Source organism: Anser brachyrhynchus (assembly GCF_964034855.1).
Source record: "Anser brachyrhynchus genome assembly, chromosome: 5".
NCBI lineage: Eukaryota > Metazoa > Chordata > Aves > Anseriformes > Anatidae > Anser > Anser brachyrhynchus.
Genome location: NC_137699.1, coordinates 4,183,335 through 4,196,383, shown reverse-complemented (window position 1 = coordinate 4,196,383; position 13,049 = coordinate 4,183,335). Strand labels below are relative to the sequence as shown.

Sequence of the window (13,049 nt, the reverse complement as noted above, 5' to 3'; positions counted from 1 at the left end):
CCCCTGTGATAGCTGCAAGGGTTTGATTTTTCAGAGCAACTGTTCATTTACAGAATCAGTTTCATCCTAATGAAAATGGATTGTGAAACTTTAATGAACAAGACTTTGCTGTCATAATAATAAAGACTTTGAAACAACATGAAGACCTACATAACAAGCATCTCATGATACTGGTGTTGCTACATTATCAAACCAATTAAGCCATACAATGAATATTAACACCAGTGTTTTTCAAAACTATATGACACTAGATAAACTCATAAAAATGAGCATAATTCTGCTTTGACGACTTTTGACATTATAGCTTAATAAACTAGCATCTGTAGAGCAAGATGGCTTCATGGGCCCTCCTCCCTTTGGCTTAGCAAAGGTAAGCAAAAATCTGGAAATCCAATTTACATACAGTGCCAGTATGTTTGCTATGGAAGGCAATGGATCGCCCTCTATCTCTGTGTGCCTCTGCCATGGGAGGAAGTATTTGTAAAAGCAAATGAGTACAAAATAGATCTGCCAAGAACACAGTCTCTGGTATGCAGGTAAGCGCCTACACACCACTATCTTGCGAGATAATTCATCCATTAACAGGTGGGCTATCTTGAGGAAAAGTTTGCTGTTTCAAAATTAATCTTGGGTGGCCTTGCCACGAACCTCCTTTCAGCAAAGAGTTGAGTACTTTTTGGTCAAGTAATAAAAACGTGACCTGCTGCAGGGCGGGCTGTCAGGCCAGGGCAGGGCCAGGAAGGGGCAGGCCCTCAGAGGACGCCTCCTGCCCTGCCTCTCCTCAACACAGGGAGCCACTCGAGCGTAGCCCGGCGTCGGAGGTGCCTGCAGGCTAGCTCGGCCAGGTCTCGCCGGGTGCTTGTCTGGGCACACCTCGTACCTATCGCTACGGACCCGGCTGGTCCGCGGGTCTGTGCTGGGCCCCGCCCTCCCTATTGGGCCGGCGGGGCCTCCCGGCCTGGCAGCGCCGCGCTCCCGCCTCGCCCCGAAGCGCTGACTGACCGCCCCCCGGCCCTGGGGCAGGCCGCCAGCTCCTAACCTGACACAAACCCTTCCGAGAGCACCCCCTTCAGGGGTTCGTTTAGCTTAAAAACGAGCAAACGAACAGTACAATAACAAAAAGAAACTAACTCGATGAAAGCGAAAATAATTTCGAGGAGGGAGCATTAAATTTTTCATCTGCTAAACCAAGCTTTTAGTGTTTTTACACTGCCCATCTCGACCGCTAAGCAGGGTTCCCTGGAAAGTTCAGAAAGGAATTCTGCTCCACCTTTAGTGCCTGGATGAAAAGTCTTTCAAAGTTGTAATCTAAGCTATAATGCACTCTTAGCTGTCATTTGGCTAAATCCCCTCTAACAGGGAAACGGCTGATAGTTCCCACTAAAAAAAATGGTGCATGGGAGGGAGGGGATAGAATCATTAATAAATGAATGGGATGATTTTTAAAAAGAATAATTTGCTCAATCAAGAATAATTTGAACAGCATCTAAGTAGTCATGGAAAATCATAAACTATTACCCTATATAGTGCTCCGTTGACTGTTAAATGTCTCCTTTTTCACACCACTGGCCTGAATGAATAACTTGGCAGCACAAAATTAGCCAGGTGGCAAAATGTGCTTGTGTCAGCTATTGGCCAAACAAAACAGCAAACAGCAAAGCTCCTTTTGCAATGTCACATTAACCCCCTCAACACCAGGGTGTGTGTTTTTCTATCTGCTATGTAGAAGCACCTGGGAGCAGGCCAAAAGGGACCTGTTGCTCTGTGCAGCCCAGGAGCCCCTGCTCTTGCTCTGCTTGTCCCAGTGCAATTTGAGGGATAATAGAATCATTAAGGTTGGAAAAAACGTCCAAGATCATCTGGTCCTACCTCAAGGTCATCACCATACTGCCAATGTCACCCACTAAACCATGTCCCTAGGCAACAGGTCCAACCTTTCCTTGAACACCCCCAGGGACGGTGATGCGACCACTTCCCTGGGCAACCCGTCCCAGTGCCTGACTACTCTTTCTGAGAAGAAATGTCTCCTAATTTCTAGCTTAAACCTCCTCTGGTGCTATTTGAGGCCATTACCTCTAGTCCTATTACTAGTTACCTGTCAGAAGAGGCCAACCCCCAGCTCCCCACAACTTCCTTTCAGGTAGTTGCAGAGAACAACCCCAGTTCCCTCAGCCGCTCCCCATAGGACTTGTGTTCCAGGCCCTTCACCAGCTTCATAGCCCTTCTCTGGACATGTTCCAGGGCCTCAATGTCCTTCTTGTACTGAGGGGCCCAAAACTGAACACAGTACTCGAGATGCAGCCTCACCAGAGCATAGCACAGGGCCACCTCCCAAAGGATCACCTCCCTGGTCCTCTGGCTACACTATTCCTGATACAAGCCAGGATGCCGTTGGCCTTCTTGGCCACCTGGGCACACTGCCAGCTCATGTTCAGGCAAGCATCAGTCAGCACACCCAGATCCTTTTCCTCTGCACAGCTTTCAAGCCACACTCCCCAGGTCCTGTAGCACTGCATGGGGTCATTGTGTCCAAAGTGCAGGATCCAACACTTAGCCATGTTGAACCTCATCCCACTGGCCTCTGCCCATTGACCCATCCTGTCCAGGTCCCTCTACATGGTCTTCCTACCCTCTGGCAGATTGACACTTCCCCCCATCTAGGTGTCATCTGCAAACTTACTGAGGGTGCTCTCAATTCCCTCATCCAAATCATCAATAAAGATATTAAAGAGGGTGGGCCCCAACAGCGACCCCTAGGGTACACCACTGGTGACCAGTCACCAGCTGGATTTCACTCTGTTCAATACTACTCTCTGGGCCCGGCCGTCCAGCCAGTTTTTAACCCAGCAAAAAGTGTTAATGGCTATGGTTGTTTCCATACGTGACATCTGATATTATACGGAACAAACTGTTCTTTAACATCTGTTCAGAAAAAAATGTATTTTCAGATTTTCCTTAACAGAGGGGATTTTATGTACAACATCCTTTTACCTTATTACAGTCGTCTCTTCATGTTATCAGAGTACTTACCATTTTTTCTGTTTTCATATTCCTGTTATCTTATGTTTATCTTCAGCTTCCAAGAGACCTTTGGGAAAGGGATGTAAAGAACATGAAGCAGGAAGCCAAATGTTAGAGGACTAAACCTAACCATATTATTATCCTGGTAGCTTAGAGAAGATTACTTCAGGAATTAATCTGGAGTTTTAGTTACATAGCATTACTAAAATTTTATATATGGCAAAAGGCAGCTCATCTCATCGATATCAGTGGGATCCTTTTGATGGATTTCACAGAACTTAGCAAGAGCAACCAATGACCTTTTTCATTCTAGAGATCAATATAGGGGAACAAAATATATTTTTATAATTAGCAGCCTTTCCCAGCTATAGAAACTCACCTTCCCATTGCACAGTTAATAGTAGATCCCCTTAAGTTAAGACAGGGCCTGTTTTTTGTTAACAGAGCATTTATTTAACCTTAGTCTGCAATATTTCCCTGAAGTACTATGGAATTTTATTAAGAAAATAAAGGTGGTATTTCATAATTAAGTTGCTGGTTTAATATTTTTTTTACATGAGACATGTTTTACTGATAAAACTGACCATGTCATTCAGTGTAAACTTAAAGCAGAAAGGGGTCGGTTATTGGCAGCTGTACTTTATACAAAGGCCATTTATAGTTTTTTTTGGTCCATAACATATATACCTCATAATTCAGATTCACTCTGCTTCCGAAAATGATTGTACCCATTGTACACATTGTACCTAGCCAAGGATGATGTCCTGTTCTTATCCAAGCAGCCTCTTTTCCACAGAATTGTTTCACATGCCCTAGGCAAAAGACATGAGTGAATATTTTCCATTAAAAACAGCAGTGGTAGGAGGAGGGAATCACCAGTACTGTAAGTTAATGAGATGGGGGGCTTTAAATACACTTAATAAACAGTCACTTAGGCTGAGCATAATAAGTCATGGAAATTTATAAACTATTACCCACTATAGTACTTCATTGACTATTAAACATCTATTTTTCACACCACAAGCCTGAATGAATAGCTTGGCACGAAAAAAAAATTGGCCAGGTGGCAAAACGTGCTCAGTACAGCCCATGTCAGATATTGGCCAAACAAAATAGTCCAATAGAAGCTGATTTTGAAAAGTCTCTTTAACCCTTGATAGCATATGGTGAAGTTTTCAGGATCAAACACGCTAATACTCCTTGGAAGAGTAATATGCATTAACGCTACACGTGCGTATTAATGTTTATAAATACCTTAAGTGTGGGAGACAGAGGGATTTGGCCAACCTCTGTTTAGTGGTTTGTGGGGACAGGACAAGGGGCAATGGCCACAAATTGGATCACAGGAAGTTCCGCACCAACATGCGAAAGAACTTCTTCATGGTGAGGGTGACGGAGCACTGGAACAGGCTGCCCAGGGAGGTTGTGGAGTCTCCTTCTCTGGAGATATTTAAGACCTGTATGGATGCCTACCTGGGCAACCTGCTCTAGGGAACCTGCTTTGGCAGGGTGGTTGGACCCAATGATCTCTTGAGGTCCCTTCCAACCCCTACAATTCTGTGATTCTGTGTGATTCTGTATTAAATATGGTGCTTCTGTCTATCCCACACACTTGTCCTCTCTAAAACGCATATCAGTGATCACCATTTCTGCTGATGGTCACAGACCAGGGACAGAAAATCTGTCTCTCACCTGAGGTGACGTTACGCAGTTCCTTGCAGACTTTTAATGCTGGATTTTGGGCCATGCACTAATTTGGGAGCCTTGGTCACCCTTAATTAAAAACAAACAAACAGACAAAAAAACCTCTGGGGACAAGTGGGGGAAGTTCCAGACCAGTTAAACACAGTGTTCCCTAATCTCTTTTCGATGAGGGAAAGGACTTGTTTTATCTTTGTTCTGCTGTAGAGGTACGGGTTTATCCTTGGATTTAAAACTGTGGCATGTCTGGAGTTACATAAGACAAGGAATGGCTGTGAGCAAATACCTGATGTTGGTTACTTGGCCTCGTATTAACTCCTGCTAATCTCTGTGGAGAAACCAAAAAAAAAAAAAAAAGCAGATGTCTAGTAGTTCTTCAAGCTTCAGCCATCCTCAGGCTGTTCATGCATTGTAGGGTATCTCATGCCTGGCTGAAGAGCCCCTGTATAACAAAGGGTGACAAGCTAAAATTGGTAGCAGATACAACGTTGTAAACTATTCAAAATCTAGATGAAAAATTAGACTTTTGCACTGTATCTAACCTTTCATCATCCTTTGTGGTTTCAGTTAGACACAACAGCACAAAGATAGTAACCTTGTTTTCTATTATGTCCTCATATCTGTCAGAGCAAAGGATGTATCATTTTGATTCATCTCCTTTTCCTAGCCTCACGTGTTTTTTCCTTTCTCCCATCCAATATTGTAATTCTGTCTCCAGTATACTCATCCCCTCTCTCTCTGTGGAAATTTGGAGGCATTTTACCAGGTTACACAAAGAGAATTATCCCTATCTGTTGCTGATACCATCCATCACTAAAAATTCAACTGTGCACCACAAAGCAGGTTACACCTCCTGCCACAAGCTGACTCGACCGTGCTCCCGTGTGCCACTACAGGGCCGAAAATCATTGTTAGAAGAAAGATCTAGCCTCCAGCTTCTAGTCCTTCTGTAATATCTGATTCATCCACTTTTTGGGTCCCTACTGAATACTCCCATCTAGAAATGTCCCCCTGCCATCTACTGCTGGAGAGGTGGTACAGATATACCACTGAAAGCACATCTGGCGCAGCTGTCTCAAGCATTAATGATGTGCTTGGAACAAAGGGCTGTATGGGTGGGAAAGAAGGGTTTACAGTTGTGTTAGTGCCTGTTCACATCAGTCTAACTGGCATAAAGGGGGCCAATGGGGCAACATTGAATTGAGCCCAACATACATAGCCAAATGAAACTGCTGAAGGAATGTGTGTAGGTATAAAAAAAAAATCCAATTACCACGTCTGGAATTAGGCCAGAACACCTTCACTAACACCTCTATTCACAAAAAAAAAAAAAAATCCTTAATGACCACAAAATGATCACAGACTGTTTTACATCTTTTACAAAAGCCAGCATATTCAGAAGCATTACATTCCTCAGAGCTAGATGGATAAAGAGGGAAATATGTCATTGATTCCCACCCCCCCACCCCCCCCCCCAAGAAATTCATGATAGTGTTTGCATAATTTCAACAGTACAGAGATTTTCAAAAAAGAGAATCAGGCCTGTTTAACCTGGAAGCTAATAGTATTAAAATGCTAAGGTGTCTCACTCACTGCTTTCTTTTGCAGAGGCAATCAGGATCTGCTTCTTTTCAACCAGTACACATAAAAAGCCTCTTAACTGTGTAGACTGTTATCCAAAGCGGAATGGAAACAATGAGCCTCTCTGAAGGTACCTTGTAACTTCATTGCAATGGGGCAATTACTGGTCTGTCCCAAAGCCCACTGAAGTCAATGGAAAGACTTTGTGGGTCTCACTACTACGTTTTACAGCAAGGTATGGACACACATATAGAAGACATGGCATTTTTCATTTCCACTTATGAAGAACAATCACTTTATATGAATGCAAACTGCTTTTAAGGGTCATGTCTTAATATATTTTTTTCTGATACATATCTTTCCATCTCAAAAATGTCCTATTTTATAGATGAACCACGCAACCTATTCATCTACCAGTTATGCTTTACGAAAACTTTGTTCTCCATTATTGACTACCATCTCTTATTAAACTTTTTTGTTCTGCAGTCAACCCTCTTGGTTGTCCAGGAGAGACTCACACTCAGAATACTTGGACTTGAATTACACAGAAACTCCGTGCTTACAGAATTGACAATAGCTCATAATGTACAAAACCACAATAAAGTAGCTAGCCACTGGATACTTAGCACTACATCATATATAAATATAAGACATCAAAAGAATGCTAAGCTCTCTTTGGTATACATGTATACATTTTCCCTACTGCATGGCACATTCATCATAGTACCTTCTAATTTTGTGTGAACAAAAGGGCATGATTAATGACAGCAGGTGGCACAACTGAAGGAGGTCTGAAGGAAATGGATATTTAGTGCTGTCTGTCGATGGGAGAGGTGGATATCACCAAGATGTTAAATGTTTTCTGAGAGAGCAAGAAAAGGATGTCTTTTTCAAGTAGGGAACAAAATCCACATGGAGTTCTGTAACTGCATGCCTACATAACACTTTAAAAGTCAACCTCAAGATATATCTCATTATTTCAATTAACAGGATCATTGAAATCTACCTCTTCATGACAGATTTTCTATTCATAGTTTAAGAAGACAGAAAGACTTAGCTATATTGCAAGGAGAAAAAAATATTTTTTGAGGAAGAGGAAGCATAAAATTTACGTCTTGCTAACAAGTAGCATATGCTGCACCTTTATTCATCTTTTTTTTTTTTCCACCAACTATATGGTTTATTTATTAAGCAATACAAAACTGAGGTTTAAAATATAAGTATCTCGGGTCAGATTGTGATATGGATTAGACAGAAGTCTGTATTTACCTTCTCTTATTCATGCACAAAAACAGATATATATATTATCCCTTTCTCCATATTCCTACTTATTTGGTCCCTTGTCCTGTGAAGTTTGGATACACAGGATTAAGAAGGACTAACTTGCCTTTACTTACCCATCCTCTCCTCAATTGGCAAAGGAAGAGGGTTGAAGAGTTAGGAGATCCTCTTTTCCCCTCACACACTTGTTGGTCATCGCTTCTCATTAGGATTCAACATCTTGGTATGGTATATTCTTTTTCCCCAATAAGTTGCTCATGACGTTGCCTGCTATAATCTCACCTTTACTTCACGTGAAAATTACCAAGTTGAAACTAAGAGAACAGCTCACATAGATCTACATATATTCCTCCGATTATTTGTTCAAAGAGACAGACATATTTCTTCTGTAAAACTTACAGTTGGCTTAACATAACTTGGAGCCTCTAGTGTTGCTCCAAAGTGCACTATTGATGAAGTTTGCTCTTTCCAAAATGTTATTTTTCACTGCCAAAGCACACACCAATCCTGTGCTCAGCTATGGAAACTTAATGAATGAATAGGGGCCATTCTGAACTCGAAGAATTTATTTTGTATTCTCTTTTACATTGGCCACTAATCTGAAACACTTCTACCACTTATACAGGCAATAAAAAATGACCCAAATTATTGCTGTCCATAGACCCTGCGGTGCTTAAATAAAACAAAGCAATATTACAGCCTACATGTTGAGAAGGAACACATAACCCTGCTTCACTTCCAAAGACGACTAGTATTTGTGCTTATGGTTTTTGGAGAGGAAGAGGGTTGTCATACCATGACATCATAAGGTTTATCATTAGGGTTACTGAACCTGTTCTCATTTCTAGACCTGTTGGGAAGAAAATCCAACGTTTAACAGCCTAGACTGACAGGAGAAGTAAGAAGCTCAAGGGTTTGTTACTTAACTGCTAACAGGGTAGCATCTTACCACTGCTCTGCTGGGGCCCCTGTGATGTATCTGAGCAAAGTAGTGGTGAATTTTTAAAACGAAGCCCCACTTAATTCCCTTTAGCCAAGGAAAGGTGCTCTGAAATGGAGGTTGTGCTTCGTATTTATCTACTACTATGCAATATTTTCTCATAGGGAAATCATTACTAGCACTGACCAGATATTCTTGGCTCTGGTAACATAATCTTTCTTATCCTTTATTTACTATAATCCTACAACCCTCTGAATTCTGAATTTCATCTCGCAAAAATGTAGAGGCTTTATTCAAGAGCTTCTTGAAGATGTTCGTGGTGTTGCTTTTTTTCCTTATTATACACCATTCATTGCATCTACGGGACCTTGCTCTTTCAGCTATACAGCAGATCAATAAGATACCATTGTAGATGCAAACCGTGTACCCAAATGAGTTGATTTTGGCACCCAGATTGCTGATGAAATTTATGCTTCGTTAACAGATGCCTAATGTATATAATACACATATTTTAGAATTGACCTCAACCTAGCCAGGGAGGCTGGCTGACCCCATGAAAATACAGTTACCTAATGAGAGATTAGAGATTTTTGCTTATTGTATTTAGTATTTCTAGGAAATTATTGTGTCTGTGTAGCTGTGTCAGCCTTCTTGTTTAAACTATGTTTTAATGTTATTAGAGCTTGCAAGCTAAACTAGTGGAAAGGCAGGGAAAGGCAGCACAATTTCCTTTTAGATCAGAGCCAATGTTTCTCCAAAACCCTAGCAGGCTGGGTTTGCCATAAGATCAATGCAGCTGAACACTCCACCTGCAGAATGAGCTCACTGTCTGTGCATTACACTAGCCCTCTGCCAGTCCAAGTAGTAAGACTCCTGGGGTTGGTCTTGAACCTGCTACTCCCCACACTGGAGTGCTAAGCTTAGCTGCCAAGACACCAGACCAGGTATTAAATGCATTCTTGTTTCTGGTACTTTCCAGCACTCAGAGGACCACATTAGAAAGCCCAGAAAACTTAATTGGAAAGCAAGGAGATTGCAGAACGCTTAAAGACCTTTTGCAGACAGGAAAATTATGAAAATAATAAAAATATTAGAAAAAGATTTAAAAAATCACCTTACCTTGTCTTTATAGAGGCATCAAAACAATTGTTCCTATTTGAAACAAGCAAACAAATGAATAAGGAATGAGTAAGCTCATCTTCATCCTTGTACCCCTGTATTAAATTCTATACGGCCTGCTCTCTTTGGCATTGTAAAGGCCATAGCTCTTGTGGAGAAGGGAACTTTACAAAATGCCATAGCTCAAATCCCCAGGTGCAGAAGCCCTGGGGTATGAATCCACCAAGGACCTCTGTTTTGATGTCACTCACGACTTTGGATGGGGCATGAGCTATTCTGTCAATACTTTGGAAACCACAGCTAAGGGCATGAGCACTGCTTTTAATTAATTGGAGTAAAACTAGTGAACAGGAAAGCGAGGTTCCCATAAAAGCAATTTGGCAGGAGAGTTTACCTCAGGTTTTATAGCTCTTGCAAGGGAAAAATGAAAAGCCCATTTGTGGTTTTCTAGTTGTGATTATTGGTAATAAAAACTCAAGCACCCTATGTTTGTCATTGTATAGATTGCATGCACAGGAAATAATACACAGTAGAACTCAACCACTGTATTGAGCCTCTCACAAGTTTCCCTAAAATGAAGATAGCAACAGGAAGCAACTGAAAGATTTTGAGATGCAGCAAGGAACTCAGAAGCATATAGGCACTAGGACACATTTTTGCAACACAACTGATCGATAAAAACAATTAGAAATTTACTACTTTCTGAATCAAATTCCTGTCTTTCATTTTTTTCACAAGACTTCTACTTTTAACTATTTATTAGTTCTATTACAGGGCACTTCCCTATTAGGCTCCATACATTTTGCTAACTAAACTCTTGACAACAACAACAAACAAACAAAAAAACCACCACCACCAACAACAAAAAAACACCTTCCATTTGTATTTGCTATCTTAAGAGAAATATTTCTATGCTATTTTAAGGTACGCTAAATATGACACTGCCTTCAAGCCAGTCATATAAATCAGGAAGAGTAAATAGCAGTCACATAAATTTGTATAACTTCACAGTTTACATTGGAACTACACTGATTTCTCTCTTATGAGATTTTTAAAACTTGTATTGTTGGGTATGGAGGTAGAGACTTCCAGTAAAAAATGATTTAGCATGTAAATAATGAACACTTGAAAAATCCATAACCCCTCACAAAGTACATCTACTACTGTAAACAGCAGTTCCAAGTTTTTTTTGTGCTTTAATTTGGAAGATTTCTCCATCTTGAACAAAATATTAATGAACAACAATTAATGTGATGGTTTTGACTGCTGCTGTTTTTGTTGCACTTTGATATACAACCCAGACACAATTTTCTTGTTGGTGGTTTCACAGTAAGGGAATTGATCTGAATCCAGACAAAGCCAAACGTGTCTCTGCACAGTCCTGCAATGTCAGTCCTCAGTGCAGAGGGCAGCAGGAACTTAGTCTGTTAACATTTAGGGTACTTTGAAAGAATATACACATTAATAAAGTTTTGCTGGTAGCCCTACCATTCATCAGTTTTCATTTGTTCAAGAACAACAAATTTGCTTTCCTGCTGATTTGGCTAGGAACGCAATGCCAAAGCTAGTAGTGTTTGCATATCATTTCAAGTAGTGGGGTGCTAAGGAATAATAAGCAAGGTCATTTACACAGTTTGGTCTGGAGCACCTGGTAAACCAAACTCATTTGAACACGAATAGTTGATCTAACAGAAAAAAAAAAAAAAAAAAAGGTAACCACTGCTTTTAACCGATTTCATTGAGGTGAGGTTTTTGGACAATGTCTAACCATACCTTTCAGAAGCAGAGGTGCAAGTTACCTTTACAAATCTAGAGGAACTACATAGAAACATCAGACAAGAGCACTAAGGTGGTTTTGTCCACATATACACATTAGTGAGGTCTCTAAACCAAAAAATAAAAATAAATAAATAAATAAAATTAAATATTGAGGAAGTTATAAAAATCAAGAGCAATGGTCATACAATGAGAAATACTAGAAGCTTTATCTGAGCAATTCAAAAGTCTTGATCCTGTCACACTTGCATAGAGAAAGGAAAAGTCTCTGCTAAGACAAAGTTCTTTGATGTAGCACGAGAAGATCCCATAACTGAAGATTAACTTCAGCTTTCAGTTAAAAGAAAAACACATTAGAGATACACTCTTTTTTTTTTTTTTTTTTTTTTTTTTTAAGTATAAGTAGTTATTAAGCACTAGAGCAATTTAAGAAGGCAATCAATTTATGGCTAACTCTTGAACTTTATGTCAGTTCAAGATTTCCAGTCCAACTGGGAGGGTCTCTCACTAAAAGTGTATACTCACTCGGGAGCTATAGGATAGATGCAAGCTCACTTATTGCCTTCAAGTAGCAAGCCAGACTAGATCATCCCAAAGCATCCCTCCAAAATCCACGACGTAAAGCAAGGAAAATTCAGTTTAAATCAGCAGAGCTGATGTGGATGACACCCTTTAAAAATGAGGGGAATAAAAAAAAAAGTCACTAGTTTTGGCTGCTGGAAGATTAATGATTATTTGTGAAAAGAAAGAGAAAAAAAATCCTAGGGCTATACGCTAGGCGAGGGACCTCCCATCTTATTCTGAGTATAATAGTGTTTGGATGCTGACAAATAAATTACATTAATTGCATTCATTCTAGCAACCACTTAAACACCATTAGGGCTTATGCATACAATAACTGTGCCATTAGTCAAATCTGGATACCTCACTGCTGGTAATCAACATTCTGTCTTCTAGTATAACTATCTTAATTTCTTTCTGCAAGCCTCCTTCAGTACCATTCCACTTCTTTGCATAAAATTGAGGGCATTATAATTTTGCCTAATAACATTACATGGTATTCTCTCAGAGTTAGAGTCTACTGGGTTACTCGCAAAGAGAAACTAGGAAGATTTTCTGCCTGTGCTACTATTTTTTTTTTTGCCATGCTGCAACCACCTGCTGCAATACCGTCCTCATATTACTGTTATAATTATTTTGCTTCTTTCTTAGTCTGGGGGAAAGCAAGACTCCTTTTCTCTCCTTTCCCTCTCCCAGGAGACTGACAACCTAGGGCAGGAGGGACATGGAACACGAGATACAGAGGAGTAACAATGGGAAAAGTTGTGTCTCCCTTGTATCCACTTTGAAATAGGAGAAAGTGGAATGGTTGGCTTCTTGAAATCTGTTTTCCATCCTTGCCCTCCAGCTGGCTATAGGAACTGCCACCAAGCCTACAGAGTCTTTGAGTTAGAAAACTGACTGCTTGCCAAAGTTAGCTGTGCTCTCCCAGGAGCTGTGCTCCCAACTCCCCAGAACATCATTCCCTGGGATTCCCCAACTTTTTCAGCACTACAGCTTCTTCTGCGCATGAGTAGCAAGGGACTATGAGCTTTTTTTTAAAAGTAGCTTGAAAACATTCTTGGAATTT

The 13,049-nt window shown here is 40.6% G+C and overlaps 1 protein-coding gene across 1 annotated transcript in view; it reads right to left on the bottom strand.

Moving 5' to 3' along the window:
- Positions 1-13,049, bottom strand: part of INSC (INSC spindle orientation adaptor protein) — a 332,365-nt gene that overhangs the window by 164,433 nt on the left and 154,883 nt on the right. The window contains exons 17-20 of the mRNA XM_080595845.1: positions 9,644-9,676; positions 5,009-5,164; positions 3,709-3,833; positions 3,031-3,088 (exon numbers count right to left, since the gene is read on the bottom strand). The gene's annotated coding sequence lies outside the window, so the exon portion shown is untranslated. The remainder of the gene's footprint in view (positions 1-3,030; positions 3,089-3,708; positions 3,834-5,008; positions 5,165-9,643; positions 9,677-13,049) is intronic.